The following is a 16,918-nucleotide window of genomic DNA, read 5'->3' as shown; positions in this document are numbered from 1 at the left end:
AAAGTCTAAGCAAGAACAAATCTTGAGGGTTGAGGACTGATACCAGAATGGCTACGATATATAATATTTTCAATTTTAAAAAATGAAACATGCAAAGAAAAAGGAAAGCATGACACATTTACAGCTGACAGAAAATGTCCCTGAGGAGTCCCAGATTTTGATCTTAGAAGACAATGTCTTAAGTTATTGTAGAGAAGTTCAAAGAATTAACAAGACCATGTGTAAAGCACTCAAGAAATGTAAAGACAGTAATGCCTCACAAAATTAAAAAATCAGTAATCACACTTATACTAACATTGGAATAATACCGAGAAGAGTAGCATCACCCCTGCAAAAGGATGCAACACAAATTCATGAAGCATTCCATATTTTTCAAAAAATGTATTTTTAAAAATAAAAATAGAAATTATGTATATATAAGAACTAAATAAAAATGTTTACCTCTCACCAAAAAGATATCAATAAAGTATATCAAATTTATATTTGCTTTAAAAATGCAGATATAAATTGTGAACTTAAAAAGATGAATAACAAAAATATGAGTGTCTCAACACTAGATTTGTGCTGGCAGAAGAGTGAATCAAGAAACTTGAAGATAGGTCAATAGAGATAATCCAATCTTATAAGCAGTATGGGAAATGAAAAAAGAAAATGAGCAGAACCTCAGAGAATTATGGGACAACATTAAGTGTACCAAAATAAACAGAAGTCTCAGAGGAGATGAGAGAGACACATAGGCAAAAAGACTGGAAAATTTCAAAATTTTTAACATATTAATCTACACATCCAAGATCAATAAACTCCACATAGAACAGATTCAAAGTCCCACAGCTAGAATGGTCAGAGTCAAATGATGTAATTCAAACACCTTTTTTTTTTCTTGAAAACCTCAAGAGAAAATTTACATCAATTATCTAGAATCTTCAATAAGATTAACAGCTGACTTCTCATGCAAAACTATGGATGTCAGAAGACAGTGGGTAGCATGTCCAAAATGTTGAAATAAAAATACTGTTCATTGAGAATTCAGCTAAACTTGCCTTCATAAATGAATATAAAATTAAGACATTCCCAGGATTTTTAAAAAAAGGAATGGAGATTATTTGTTGCTAGAAGATCTGCTTTACCAAGAAGGTTTTAAAAAAGAGTCGTTGAGTCTGAAAGGACACTTGAAACCACATGAATTTAATAAACAGCACCAGTAAAGTATACTACATAAGTAAATATAAAACACAGTATAAAAATATTTGTTTATCACAGTATTAGTTTGTTCTCACATTGCTATAATTACCTGCCACTGGGTACTTTATAAAGAAAAGCGGCTTAATTGGCTCACAGTTCCACAGGCTGTACATTGCAGGGGAGGCCTTAGGAAACTTACAATCATGGCAGAAGGTGAAGAGGAAGCAGGCACATCATACATGGCTGGAGCAGGAGGAAGAGAGAGTGAAGGGGAGGTGCTCTACACTTTTAAATAATCAGATCTCATGAGAACTCTATCATGAGGCAGCACTAGGGGGATGGTGCTAAACCATTAGAAACCACTCCCATGATACAATCACCTACCACCAGGCCCCACCTCCAACAGTGGGAATTAGAATTCATCACGAGATTTGGGTGGTGACACAGAGCCAAATTATATCAATAACCCTTTCCTTATCCTATCTGTTTTATAAAAATAATTGCATAAAGCAATAATTATAAAACACCATTGATAGGTTTATAATGTATAAAGATAGTTTGTAGGTCAATCACAGTTTAAAGAAGGAGAGAGAAATAAGAGCATATTGGAGCAAAGATTTGTATACGTTTGACGTTTAGTAGTAACTTGAACTGGATTGTTTAAAGTTATGAGCTAACTGTAATCACCAGGAAAATCACTAAGATGATAACTCAAAAAATATAGGAAACAATAAAGCAGTGAAAATAGTACACTAGGAAGTATCTGTTTAACATCAAAAAGGCAGTAATTGAGAAATGGACAAAAAAGACATAAGGCATATATAGAATACAAATAGGAAACTGCCAGATGTAAATCCTATAACTTCTACTTTATAAATAATTACATTAAATATAAATTGTTTAAATACTCCACTCAAAGGGCAAAGATTGGCAGTGGACAAAAATGTGTGATCCAACTAAAGCAGTCTGCAAGAGACATGCTTTAGATTCAAAGACAGAAATAGGTTGAAAGTAAAAGAATTGAAAGACATGCCATGCAAACAGTACCAAACCACAGCTGCGCTGGATATATTAATATCTAATATAAATAGACTTTAAGACAAAATGTGTTACTAAAGACAAAAAGTCATATTCTATAATAAGATCAATTCATCAAGGAGATACAGCAATTGTAAGTACATACGTACCTAGCAACATGGTCCTAAAATATATGAAGCAAACACTGACAGAATAGATGGGGGAACAGACAATTAAGCAATAATAATTAGACTTCAGTAACCCACTTTCAATCATGGATATACCAACTAGGCAGAAGATAAGCAAAAAACAAAAAAAGACATTAACAACACTATTAACTAACTAGACCTAAAAACATCTACAGAACACTCAGTCCAACAACTGTGCAATACACATTCTTCTGAAGCACACATGGAACATCATCCAGGACACATCATATTCTAGTCATAAAACAACATTCCTAAAGAGAATGAGGCAATGAAAGCAAAAGAGAAATTAGAAAATATTTTGAAATGAATAAAAACAAAAACACAACATCCCAAAATGTATAGAATCCATTTCTATACTAAACTAAATCAAAAACAGGAAAAAGGAGGAGATAACAGATATTATAGCAGAAACATTGATAATCAGTAGAGAAAGCCAATGAAACCAGAAGTTTTTCCCAGAAAAGATCAACAAAAATGACACATCTTTAGCTAGTTGACCAAGAAAATGAAGAAAGAAGACTTAAATTATAATCAGGAATTAAAAAAGGGACATTAATACTAGATTTATAGAAATAAAGAATTATAAGGTAATATTACATGGCAAATATAGGATAAGTTAGATAAAAATGCACAAAATCCTAGAAATAATAAACTAATTAGACTAACACAAGAGGAAATAGAAAATCTGAATAGACCTATAAAAAATAAGAGATTGAATTAGAAAATTTTGTGATCTATGAAGTAAGGCCCTGGCCCAAAAGGCTTCTCTGATTAATCCTATGAAACTGTTAAAAAGATAATACCAGCCCTTCACAAGTTCTTACAAAAATTAGCAGAGGACAGAACATTTTCCAACATATTCTATAAGGTCAGTATTACCCTGATTGAAAACAAAACCAAAAATACAGGCAGGGACATCACAAGAAAACTTCAGACAAATATCCCTTGTGAATATAAATGCAAACCCTCAACAAAATATCAGCAAACAAAACCAACAAGATGATAAAAATAATTATACACCATGGCCAAGTGTAATTTATCCCAGGAATGCAATGTTGGATTAACATCTGAAAATCAATCAATATACTGCAACATATTTTAGACTAAAAGACAAAAATGCTCATATCAATAGATGCAATTGCAACATATGGCAAAATCTAATATTCTTTAATGATAAAAATATTCACTCAGTATGAATACATAAAAACCCTCTCCACTTTATAAAGAGAATACATGAAACTGCACAGGTGACATTGTTCTTAATGGAGAAAAACTGGGTGTTTTCTCTCTAAGATCATAAACAACAAAATGGTGTTCACTGTTGTTGCCATATTTATTCAACTTTGTACTGGAGGTTTTAGGTGGTGCAATTGGAAAAAAAAAGACAAAAAGTAAAACTATTTGCAAATTACATGATCACATATATAGAGAAAAAATTCTAAGGAATTCACTGAAAACTAAAACTAAAATGAATTCAGCAATTTGGCACATCATAAGATTAATATGCAAAAATTAATTCTATCTCTATACAGCAGCAATAAAAAATACAAGAATGAAATTAAGAAAGCAATTTCATCTATAAGGCATCAAAAATAATGTGACAAAATAATACATTTAACAAAAACAAAACGTACACTGATAACTACAAAATATTATTTTAAAAATAAAAGATATAAATGGAAAGATAACACACATTAATGGATTAGAAGGTTTAATGTTGTTTATATGAAAATACTTTCCAAATTGATCTACAGATTAAATGCAACCCATATTAAACTCTGAGTTGCCATTATATTGTTCCCAGAAAGTGATAGGCTGGTTTTGGAATAGGAGTGGAAATTTCCTTGCATGGAAATGCAGGGATCCCAAAGACAGCCAAAACTATCTTTAGAAAAACAGAATAGAATTGGAGAGCTTATGCTTCTCAATTTAAAAACTTAATTATCAGCTATCAAGCTACAGTTATCAAAGCAGTGTGGTATTGGCATGAAGATAAGCACATAAAACAGAAATGAGAGTTCAGAAATGAATCCTCACATTTTTGATCAATTGATTTTCAACAAGACAATTCAGTGGGGAGGAATTTTCATTTCAACAAATGATTCTGTGTCAACTGGATACCCGTATTGCAATATAATGGGTTTGGCCCCTATCTTACACACAAAAATTAAATCTAACTTGGTGATAGATGTAAATGTAAGCTAAAATTATAGAACTGCTAGAAAAAAAAATTGTTCTGACCTTAGCTTAGATAAAGCATTCTTAGATACGGCACCCAATGCACAAGTGACAAAAGATAAATCAGCCCTGATCAAATTTAAAACTTGTATGCTTCAAGGGGAAGCATTAAGAAAGTGAGAAAATGCACAGAATGGAAGAAATTATTTGCAAATCATATATCTGACAAGGGACCCATATCCAGAATACATAAGAACTTTGATAACTCAATAATGAAAGATAGATAACCTAACTGAAAAATGAGAAAAATATTTGAACACACATTTCCCTAAAGAAGATATACAAAAATACAGATATACTATTACACATGAAAAGATCCCCAACATTCCCAGAGATTCAAATGAAAACCACAGTGAGATACCATTTTATGTCCACTATGATGGCTGTAATTAGAGATGGAAAATAATGAGTGTTGATGAGAATTTAGAGAAATAAAACTTTCATACACTGCTGATGAGATTGTAAAATGTTCTGTTTTAGAAAACAATGGGGAAGTTCCTCACAGTATTAACCAATGAGTTACAATGTAACATTGCAATTCCACTGTCAGGCATATACCCAAGAGAAATGAAAACGTATGTTCACATAAAAACCAGTGCACAAAAGAGGAAATAACATAAATATCAAGGAATAGATTTTAAAAATACAGTGCATCCATACAATGGAATATTAGTCAACAATAAAAAGGAATGAAATACTGATGCATGCTACAGCATGGATAAGCCTTGAAAATATAATCATACTTGAAAGAATCCAGTCACAAAAGGCCACTTTTTATATGATTCTATTTACGTGAACTGTCCAGAATAAGCAAATCTTTGGATAAGGAGGGTAGATTTGTTGTTTTCTGAGCTGGTGGTTGGAGGAGGGGATGGGAATGGGGAGTGGCTCTAAAAAGTGGGCAATTTGGTTTGGCATGAAGAAAATATTCTAAAATTTTATTGGTAGTTGTACAACTCCATGAATGTATGAAAAACCAAAGCTATACACTTTAAATTGGCTACTTTTATAATATATGAATTATATCTCAATGTTTAAAAAAATAACCACCAGCATCCCCTCCAAAAAATGGAAGAAAAATACAATACAAAAACTCAGAGGAATAATTTTAAATCCTCAATATGTTTTTTGTAATGGAATGAATGAATAATAAACTATAATAATAAACTCTGTTTCAGCATAAAAGATCCTATGGTTTCCTCTTAGTCTAATTCATCAATGTCACTTAAAGTATTTATAGGGAAAAATAGACAGAAAGCATGTCACAAAGAGTGTCAATTACAGTAAGGATTTGACCTCAGGAGAAAGTTTATTTGCTGTTTGGTATTTTTAGAAAAGTATTTCATGCAAGAAAGTTCTGATTGATTTGGTGTATTGCATGTTGATAAAATGCTGAGTGGTGAAGTTTTCATACCCATGGTGCTTTCTTTTCAAAAATAAATAGATGCAAATTTCCATTTCCATCATCCTTGTGATGGGAGGGAGCCCTCTCACAATTTGACTGAGTTCAGGACCGTAAAGGACAAAGGAAAGAAACCCTGAAAACTGAAAGCCTTTTAGCTTCTGAGAATCATTTTCTATTTAAGTTCAGTATTGAGTCTAGAAATTGTGATAAGCCACCGGCGATCCATTCAGAATGGGCGGGCATTGGCCTTAGTATGCATAGATGATTTCCAGTTCAATTTCATTTCCAGGCTACATTAGAATGCTACAAATCTAGCCTGGAAAAATTTATCAGCTTTTGTAGTGTTTCCAGAAGACTTTTCAAAGAACAGTAAGGTCAAGTTGAAAGTAGCCTTATAGTGAGAAATACAAACAGGACAAATAGGAGGGTGTGTAGATATAATCTGAGTATAAAATCAACTGATTTGTATTCCCTGATTATCTCATTTGCTCTCTCACCTCACTTTTGCATCAACTTTTGAACTAAGTCTGTAAGTTCTTCCTCAAATAAAAGATTAATAAATACATTTCATTTTCATTATCCTAAAGGACCCTAAACCTTTTCTCCAAACTTGTACTGATAATATACACCTGGGGTTCATTCATCATGTTACTTGATACGCTATGAAGATAAGTAGGTTACAGACTTTCTATAGAAATCAATTCTATATGCAGATCATTTCTGTAGTGGTGCACAATAAGATAAGACATGCTTCTAATCCACAGTGGAACCATGCACAAAAGGGAAAGCTGTTTATGGTCACCAGAACTGCCCCCATCTATTAATAATGATGAAAATAATAATAGCCAACAATTACCGGGCATTTACTGTATGTCACAGCTTGTCATAAGCTCTTTAAGTAGAAGTTAATACAGCAACTTTAGGAACTAGGATGACACATTAGGAAGCTGAGACATATAGGGTTTCAGTAAGTTGTTCAGGTTACTCAGGTTTTGAAAGCAAGATTCCAACAGGAGACATTGGTCTTGAGAGCCTAAGTTCTCAACCACTATATCTAGCCCTATATATTGGGAGCAGATAGTTTCAATTTCAATAAAGTTAATCTATTTTTGGATAATGTTAATCTGTTTTTAAAAACCTACCAGTTGCAAACAGCTAAAGGTCATCCTATGCCATTTGCATTTTTATACAGGGTCACAGAGTGAGATATATATGATATATATATTACATATATATGTGAAATCTATATATAAAAGATTCATATTTTGTGATGTATTTGACATGAATACATGTCAAATATATTTGAGATATATATATTTATATATGATATATACATTTATCTCATATATGAGATCTATATGTAAACGATTCGGCCTGGCACGGTGGCTCACGCCTGTAATTCCAGCACTTTGGGAGGCTGAGGAGGGCGGATCACGAGGTCAGGAGATGGAGACCATCCTGGCTAACACGGTGAAACCCTGTCTCTACTAAAAACAAAAAAAATTAGCCGGGCATGGTGGTGGGTGCCTGTAGTCCCAGCTACTCAGGAGGCTGAGGCAGGAGAATGGTGTGAACCTGGGAGGCGGAGCTTGCAGTGAGCTGAGATCGCGCCACTGCACTCCAGCCTGGGCGACAGAGTGAGACTCTGTCTCAAAAAAAATAAAAAAATAAAAGATTCATATTTTGTTTTTGACATAAATATATGTCAGATATGTTTGTCATGTATTCATATATATTTGTCAAATATACATATTTGATATATATTCATATATATGACTATAAATCTGATTTGGGTAACTTCATTACTTAGTAGAAACAAATAAGTAACCTATAGTGTTTAAAGTACTTAATGGAGAGTAAAAAAGTTTAACTTTTATATATGCCTCCCTGGACTTTAGATTCCTCATCTATAAATGAGAGAGATTGACTTCAAATATCCCTAGAATACAATGGCCCTAAAATTGTTTTTATAATCTACTTCAACTGCCTACATACATTTCCTGTGCCTATTTTTATAAGGTTTTTATAAGAGGTTTTTTTTTTACAGATTTATAGTAGTACATAATATATTAAATTGTATAATTATGTGTGGTATATATTAAATATGTATATTTCCCATATTATTGTTAATATTTATTTTGTGCTTGTTTGCCATTTAGAAATTTAAGTAATTTTGTATGGTCAGGTGGATCATTTATTTTCCTTAAGTCTTCTGATTGTCCTGTGTTGTATTTCAACAGATGTTTCAAATATAAAATATTAAAATTAATTACCCTCTTCTACTTTATGGATTGAAATTTTTACCATTTTAATCTTTTATACATTCAGAATGTTTTATACAATATGTAAATTAGAGATCTATCTAGCTTTTGAGTAGCTAGCCAGTTATCCCAATATCATTTAAAGTTTCTTCCTCCTTCCCAAGTGATTACCATTAAGAAAATACAACCTTGATCATAAATGCTGTTCCCTCATGAACTTAAGTCACTTTATAAATCCTTCATTTTGTCCCATAGAACTGTTCCTTTATCCCAGCACTAGCATCATAGTGAATAGTAAACAGAAAAGATCTTCATCTTTACTCATAGTGAAAGAAAAGCAAATTAAGGTAACATTGAGATTTTTCTATCAGATAGACAAAGATTTATACTTTTAATAAAACAAGTGTTGGTTATAATGTCAAAGCCAGTCACACCAAAAATTTTGATGAAAATAAAAATTGTGCAATGAGGCAGCATCCATAAGTAATGTAAATGTTCATGCTGTAACCTCACAGTGATTTGAGGTCCTGCTGGGTATTCCCAAGATCCTTTCAAGGGATTTGTGAGGTTAAGGTGCTCCTCATAATACTAAGACATCATTTGCCTGTTATTTTTTTTTCTCTGTAAACATTTGCATTGAAATTTCTAAAGCAATGATGGTAAAATGGCTGTGACTTTTAAAAGGAATGAAGGCAATGGCAACAAATTAAACTAATAGTCATTTTTCTTCATCATACAGTTTCATATACAGACAGTTTCACTCATAATGTCCTTGATGAAACACTAAAAATCATCTTATTAAAACTTGACTCTGGAGTACTTTGTTGTAATATTTTATGTGATGAAATATGAGGTATGCATTAAGCACCTCTGTTGCTTACAGAAGTATGATGGTTGTTTTGAAAAAAAAAAAAAGCACTGATATTAACTGGCCTAGCCCCTTATTTCATGCAACATCATTTTTACTAGAAAGAATGATTGACAGACAAACTATGGTTATGCTGACATGAATATTGGAGAGATACTTTTTCTAAAATGAACAAAGCAAACCTGTCACTTCAAGGAAAATAACTGATGCTATTTGTTGCCAATGATAAGATTTGAGCTTTCAAGCAAAAATTAGAATTTTGGAAAATTATATCTATGACCAAGAGCATGACAGCTTTCCAGTCCTGTAAAGGCTTTTCTGTGGTGATATTAATAAATATGAATTTTTTTCATATTATATAATGAAGCATGTAAACGTTTAGAAAACCTTCTTAACCCGGGAAACCAATATTTTCCAAATGCCCATGAATTTGGTAAGAAGACCATTTCAAATGCAAAACACACAACTGCATTTTATTGTAACTGAGTATAAAAAATTAATTTGATTTCAGATTTCACATTGCAACTAACCTTTAAGAAACTTCCCTTCATCAAGTTTTGGTGTACCATCAAAGAAAAATAACCACAGTTTTCCAAAAAGGCTGCTTAAGCATCTCTCCTTTCCAACTTTCTAGCTATGCAAAGCTGGATTTTCTTCATCTACTTCACTAACATCAATACATTGAATGCAGAAGCAGATATTATGATTCAGTTGTCTTCTGTTAAGTCAAACATTAAGAAGATTTTCCAATGTTTAAATGATGCCACTCCTCATTTTTTTCTAAGACTGTGTTAACATGTGCCACAGTTGTTATTTTAAATAAATTAGCCAATAAATAATTTTTAAGTCTCAATTTTATAAAGCAGCAAATATTGATAGACATACCCTATATTTTAATAGGCTCCTTGCTCTTCTCAATAACTGATGAATGTAATAACGTGTAACTCAGGAATTTATAAAACTGCAAAAGGGTCCTGAGATTTTTTTTTTTTAATTAAGGACTACTGAGTTAGAAAATTACTAATAAAAAAATCACCTCAGATGAGTGCATAAAATTGAAAATGAACTAGTAACACTGGTAAATATTTGACATTTTTTCTTTTTCTCAGTGGAAACTTTTACTGTGGTTATTTTAATCCTGCCCCACAGGTCTACACCGGGTGCAAAGAGAAGATAATCTTGTCTTTTGTTTTATAGTTGACTAGAACCAGAATATACCTTAGGATAGAAGAATGAGTATATTCAACAGGTAGGGACATTTTGCCCAAGGATAGACTGAGAGCAGAGGCTACCAGTTGTCTTCTAGTATCTGTGAGGTATCTCCCAATATCCTACTTTCTCAACAATAAAGTCCATAAACTCAAACTGGGCAAATGGACTGCTAAAAATATGTTATTTGTCAACCATTTCTGGAGCTATATATGACCCGAGAATGTAAGCAAGATGGTAGCATTAATTCTGTAAATCTGGAATGTGGATGTGATACGTAGCTATCTTGCAAAATGAGGTGGAAACTACTTGTTAAAGATGGTAGCACATAAAAGGAGCTTGGGTCCCTAAGGATAATAGAGCCACCACATTAATCATGGTCTGCCAATATTTATGTGAGAGGGAAATAAACTTCTGACTTGAAATTTATCTACCATGAATGACTTGATACATAAATGATGTGAAACTTATCTACCGTAATTTGAGATTTTCTGTTATGACTAATCTTAATTTTAAGTGAGAAGTGACTCAGCCGTCTTGTTAGAGAAATGGAACTCTATTTGCTTATTTGTTATCTTTTCCTAGTGTCAGTGCTATTACATACTACAAGCATAACCAGGGGAGTTTGCCAACATAGTAGATTATGTTGGCATTCAGCAAATATCCCAAAGTATGGTGCTTTGGCATGCTGAGTGCTTTGAACCAAAGGAGAACCAAGGTCTGTCTGATTATCTCCTTTGCGCCTGTCTCTTGCTCCTCTTTCTTTCCTGAAGTGTAAGGTGGGGGGTTCTCTAAAGTTCCCTTATCTGTCAATAGATAGATCCTCAATTTTCATGAACCCACTCCCCAGGAATCTCATTAACCAGGGAAGGGTGAGTCCAGGGAGAAGAAACTCCATGCCCAGACAGATGTTGTCACAGGCTGTCACCTGTTCTTTCCATGGGCTCCTCTGATACCTGAAAGACTTTTCTATGCATAACAAGACAATCTTGTTCGCCATGCATTTTCTCCCCTCCCCCTTGCATAACTTGTGTCACTGTCACCACCACAGGGGCCCCAAACTCCTACTCCTTGCTGTACCTCGAGATATTATATAACTTCAATTATCTGGCCCTTCTTTGAGTCTCAAATGTTGTGGTGCTCCTATGCATATGCACATAATTAAAATGATTTTTCTCCGGTTAATTTGTTTACTGTCAGGTTATTTCATAGACTCAATTATCAAACCTTCTGAGAGTAGAAGGAAAGTTTTTCTCTCCCCTACAATTATTATTGAAGGTGAGAGTGAAAACTCAATTTTTGGGGGGAATATTTGGTAATTGTATTTCTAAAGGACATGTCCAGAAATGTCCTAATATTTTTTAACTGGCTGGAAGATTTCAGAACTAATTCACACACACACACACACACACACACACACACACACACTTATTTTGCTTGATTAAATAAAGCAAAATACTTTATAAGTTAATGATTACTCATTACTGTAGCAGTAACTAAACTAAAATTACAGCACAGGAACTGAGCTAGGTATGATTTCTTCACCATAAAACTGTGAAAGAAAAATAAATCTCAGAACCCCAAAATCACTAAGCCAAGGGAAAAGTCAAGCTGGGAACTACATCAGGCAAATCTGCCTCCCATTTTAACTCCTAAATAAGATAGCTAAAAAGATAAAAGAGCTACATACCTCCCTCACAATTTATTCGCAAGGAAATTCCTTATGGGCCTCAAGATCTTTACCTTAAAACAGTTGTATTGAATTTCATCCTGGCCATGTAAACTAATAGCCTCTCTTCACAGGTGTAGGACAGAAAGTCATCCCTCTGCTCTCCTGAGACAAATACATACCTGATTGCTTTCTCTGCCCTATTGTTCATGTTAAAAATGCAGATTCACTGAGCCAGACTAAATTGTGTCTTCAGTGAAAGGCTGATCAAGGACTCAAAAGAATGCAACCTCTTTTATCTCTTATTTACCTATGACCTGAAACACCACCTCCTCACCTTTGAGTTGGCCTGCCTTACTGGACTGAACCAATGTACATCTTGTACGTATTGATTAATATGTCTCCCTAAAATGTATAAAAGCAATCTGTACCCTGACCACCTTGGGCACACATCCTTAGGACTTCCTGAGGCTGTGTCATGACTGGGTCCTTAACCTTGGCAAAATAAACTTCCTAAATTGGTTGAGACCTGTCTCAGATATTTTAGGTTCACAAATAGTCTATAAAATGCATCATTAGAAGATATCTGGCTGGGTGTGGTAGCTCACGTCTGTAATCCCAGCACTTTGGGAAGCCAAGGCAGGTGGATCACCTGAGGTCAGGAGTTCGAGACCAGCCTGGCCAACGTGGTGAAATCCCATCTCTACTAAAAATACAAAAAATTAGCTGGTTGTGGTGGCAGGCACCTGTAATCCCAGCTACTTGGGAGGCTGAAGCAGGAGAATCACTTGAATGCAGGAGGGAGAAGTTGCAGTAAGCCAAGATTGAGCCATTGCACTCCAGCCTGGGCAACAAGAGTAAAACTTAGTCTCAAAAAAAAAAAAAAAAAAAGTATCTGAGTAAAACACAACTCAACTCATTCTTTTTTCCAGATGAAGATGCTTAGAGCTAAAAGGAGAGAAACACATGATCACAAGTTATTTATAAACCATTGACATGTAAAAGTACCAATTATTAATTTTTTAGCACACTGTAAGCAATAAGACTCACGATACTGATGGCATTTTCTTTCTTTCTCTCTCTCTTTTCTTTCTTTCCTTCTTTCTTCCCTTCTTTCTTCTTTTCTATCTTATCTTGGTTTTTTTTTTTCATTGCTCAAGCCCCTACTGCCTTTATCAGCAGAAGAAAACAGCAGGTTTCCTTCTGAAATGTTGTAGAATTACATGATCAGACTTAGTTCAAAGTGGTAGTAAGATGAGCAAACCTGATCAACTCATTCACTGATGCCACTTTTTCTCTCTTCTCTCTTTGACACACAGATGTTTTCTTTGATGTATAGCTTTTCCATGAGGATTGTAATGATATCGGTTTACTTAAAAATGCTGAAATTTAATGGCAAATCACATCTGAAAATGCAAAATTTTGTATTATGTTTAGTAAAACATAAGGAAAAAATTCATTTATTTTTATTTAATGCAAAGATAGTTATTTGATTCTTCATTAACAATAAGATAAAAAATTTAGATTTTGCTTTAAGGCTGATTTTAGGAGTCTCTGGAACCTTCTGAGATCTATCTTAGCTAATTTTCCTAAATGATGTCTTTCTAAGTGATTGCTTTACCAAAAAAAACCCCTACTTATGTACACAATCCTTTCAGTAGATGACAGTTATACTTTAATTTAATTCATTGTATCTCTGCCCACAACATTGATCTTTTGTCTATTTCTGTGCAAGGTAACTTATTTTGATATTTTATATCATGAATCACTATAAGAATTTAATTAAATTGATATATTAACTGTGCTGTAATTGCCACTGAAGTATTGTGAATGTCAGGCTACTCTGCTCTCATCCTAAATCATGACTGGAAATAAAATACTGCAACTCAGATTATTTTCTTTATCAAGAGAGGTATACAAAAATATATAAGCCAGAGATATCCATTTTGACCCAGGATCTGGAATTAGAGGTTTACCTGGTTTTTTAGATAGAAATGATATGTATTTTACAAATATTTGATTAATAACATGTAATTATTTCTTTCAATCTGTTCTATTTCCATGCTTAGTGTTCTTCCGTGTTCATGACCTGATCATTAATAAATTGTCTGTGATTATTAATACTGCTCACTTTTTGACAATTTATTCAGCTTTTTAAAAATATAGATTAGTTCTATTTCAGTTTTCACTGAGAAGATTATTTTCAAAATCTTTAATTCACTTTAAATGCTTCATACTACATGTAATCAATATAAAATTTTTATAAAAATAAAATGCCCAATTTAGGAAAGTCATCACATATGAAAATATAGTAGCTATGATTGTGCACCTAGAGGTATTTATCAATGTGGCAGCATAGATACAACATAATAAAATTCTAACTGAGCCAGAATAATTAAGATAATTAAACTTGCATTTAATAGAAGAGAGCATGTTCATACAGTATTAATGCTTTGGCTGAAACAGTAACATTTTATCTTGCTTAATAAATGTAAGTTTAAGTATTTTGAATATTTAATATTTTGTTGTATTCAAAATTTATACCTTCGCAATCAGATACAAACACAAAACCAAAATTCACAATAAGTCATATTAGCTTGAATCAACTATCCTATATTAAAATTCATATTGACATACTTATATCCAAAATTAATTCCTTCCAAAAATAAATGGAATACAATAATTTAGACATTAATAAGCATTAATATATAAAAAGTTTTAATTAACCCTTTAATAGCTTAAAACCATTTACTGTCTTAAAATTTTAGTTAGTTGGCATTTTCCTCTTCAACTTTATGACAGGCCTTATTAATCTGATGATATTTTCTCTATCTTGACACCCAAAACAGTGAATTAACAGCTTTGTAAATAAATATTTGGGCATAAATGAAACACTAGATTGACGACTAAATACTAAAAATACATTTTTTGTGTTTGAAGTTCTATGAGAATAATCTATTTTTAGTATAGAAATCTATTTTTTAAATTATTTTGGAATTCTTTTGTAAATTCTAATAAAGTTTGTCATTTAGAACAGTTTTAGATTTACAGAAAGATTGTGAAGATAGTACAGAGTTCCTACATATCCCACATCCAGTCCTCTATTGTTAATATCTTACATTGGTATGATCACAATGAATAACACTGAAACCTTATTATTAACTCATGTCCATCCTTTATTTTTCAGATTTCCTTAGTTTTTACTGAATGCTCTTTTTTCACTCGAGGATCTCTTCCAGGATACCATATTACTAGTTGTCTTTACTTCCTAACTCCTCTGGGCAGCGTTGGAGCTCAGAAAACAATACCCCAAAATGAAAGCCTCAGAATCAACTCAGAAGCAAAAATTTTTCTCTGCCCTCCTTCCCTCTTGTCTCTCAACCCCATTCTCCCTAAGGCTACCTATGGAAACTAGAATCTCTCTTCACCAAGTCAGGTCTTAGAAACCAGAACCTCTTATCCCCAGAGTCAACCAAAATACCTAAAAATACTACTCCAATTATCCCTCCTCATTTTTGTCTAAAAACTGGCCATATAAAAGTTATCTTTTTAAGATCAAACTATCTTGTTTGACTGTAGTTCGTAAGACTCCTTTTCCAGTGAGGGTCCAGCCCATCACCCAGAAGGAAGGAATGAATGCTCAGGCCAAGAAGAATCCAGACAGTCAGCCTTACTGGGTTCCCCACTAAGTCTCTTAGGGTTAGATCATACCATTTTTTGTCTAGTCATATTTCTACATGGCTGTCCATATTTTGTTGAACCTAAGCATAAAAATGGACAATTTCCCCTGAATCTCTGGGTCTTCAATCTGAAGGCTCCCATGTATGCACATTAAATAAATTTGTATACCTTTTCTCCTATTAATCTGCTTCATGTCAGTGATTTTCAGTGACACTTCAGAGGGCCAAGCCTTTAGCTCCTACATCAAACATTCCTTGTTTTGTATGACCTTGATTGGTCTGGGTAGTACTGATCAGGTGTTTTACATAATGCTACTCTAGAAGTATCTGTTTGATATTTTTCTCATGATTAGACTAGAGTTACATGTTTTGGGGAGACCACAAAAGTAAAGTGCCATTTCCATCACATCATATCAAGGATAGATAATATCAATGTGATTTATTATTGTTGATATTGACCTTGATTACCTAGCTTAGGTAGTATTTGTCAGTTTTCTCCATTGTAAAGTTACTGTGTTTCCCCATTTTATTTTATACTGTGAAAGGAAGTCACTATGTGTGGCCCAAACTTGAGTTGAGAGTTATGTTCCACCTACTTACAGGCAGAGTATTTACAGAAATTCCTTGGAATTTTTTTGCATGGAAGACATATCTATTCTTCTCTATGTATTTATTTAATCATTTATTTATATTAGTATGCAGGAAAGTTTAATTTTAAATCAGTAATATCTAGCACCAATGATAACTATTTTAAAAGGACAGATCATTCAAAATTCCTTACATTTCAACAGGCAATATGATTTTTCAGTTCTAGAATATGGTTTACCAAGGAATGGGACTATTACATACTAACGCCATACTATATTTTTAAAAAAGTCTTAGGCTCCTTTTCTGTTGATTTTCCCTTTCATTTTTGAACAATATGTATCTTTACCAGCAAAAGAAATAGATTAAAAAATCCACCCTCAGTTCCTTTTTGGAAATCTTTCAGAAAAGGCAGTTGGGAAAGCCAATTTTACCTAAGTGTCACTTCATTTTCTCTCTTCTTGACCAATATATTCAGTTTTTCTCCTTTCAGTAAAACTATATATTTGCTTTATTTACTCTTTATTTGTGGAGCCTTTAACATGTGTTCAGTGCTGAGTGTAATAGGTAAGTTTGCTATGTTTGGTTCTCATAT

At 33.1% G+C, this 16,918-nt stretch overlaps 1 pseudogene; it reads left to right on the top strand.

The window, feature by feature from the left end:
• The first annotated feature begins 275 nt into the window (after window positions 1-275).
• On the top strand, window positions 276-373 carry LOC115934410 (uncharacterized; annotated as a pseudogene).
• The last annotated feature ends 16,545 nt before the right edge of the window (window positions 374-16,918 follow it).

Source organism: Gorilla gorilla, chromosome 3 (genome assembly GCF_029281585.2).
Source record: "Gorilla gorilla gorilla isolate KB3781 chromosome 3, NHGRI_mGorGor1-v2.1_pri, whole genome shotgun sequence".
In the NCBI taxonomy this organism is placed as follows: Eukaryota; Metazoa; Chordata; class Mammalia; order Primates; family Hominidae; genus Gorilla; species Gorilla gorilla.
This window is presented reverse-complemented; position numbering and strand designations above follow the sequence as displayed.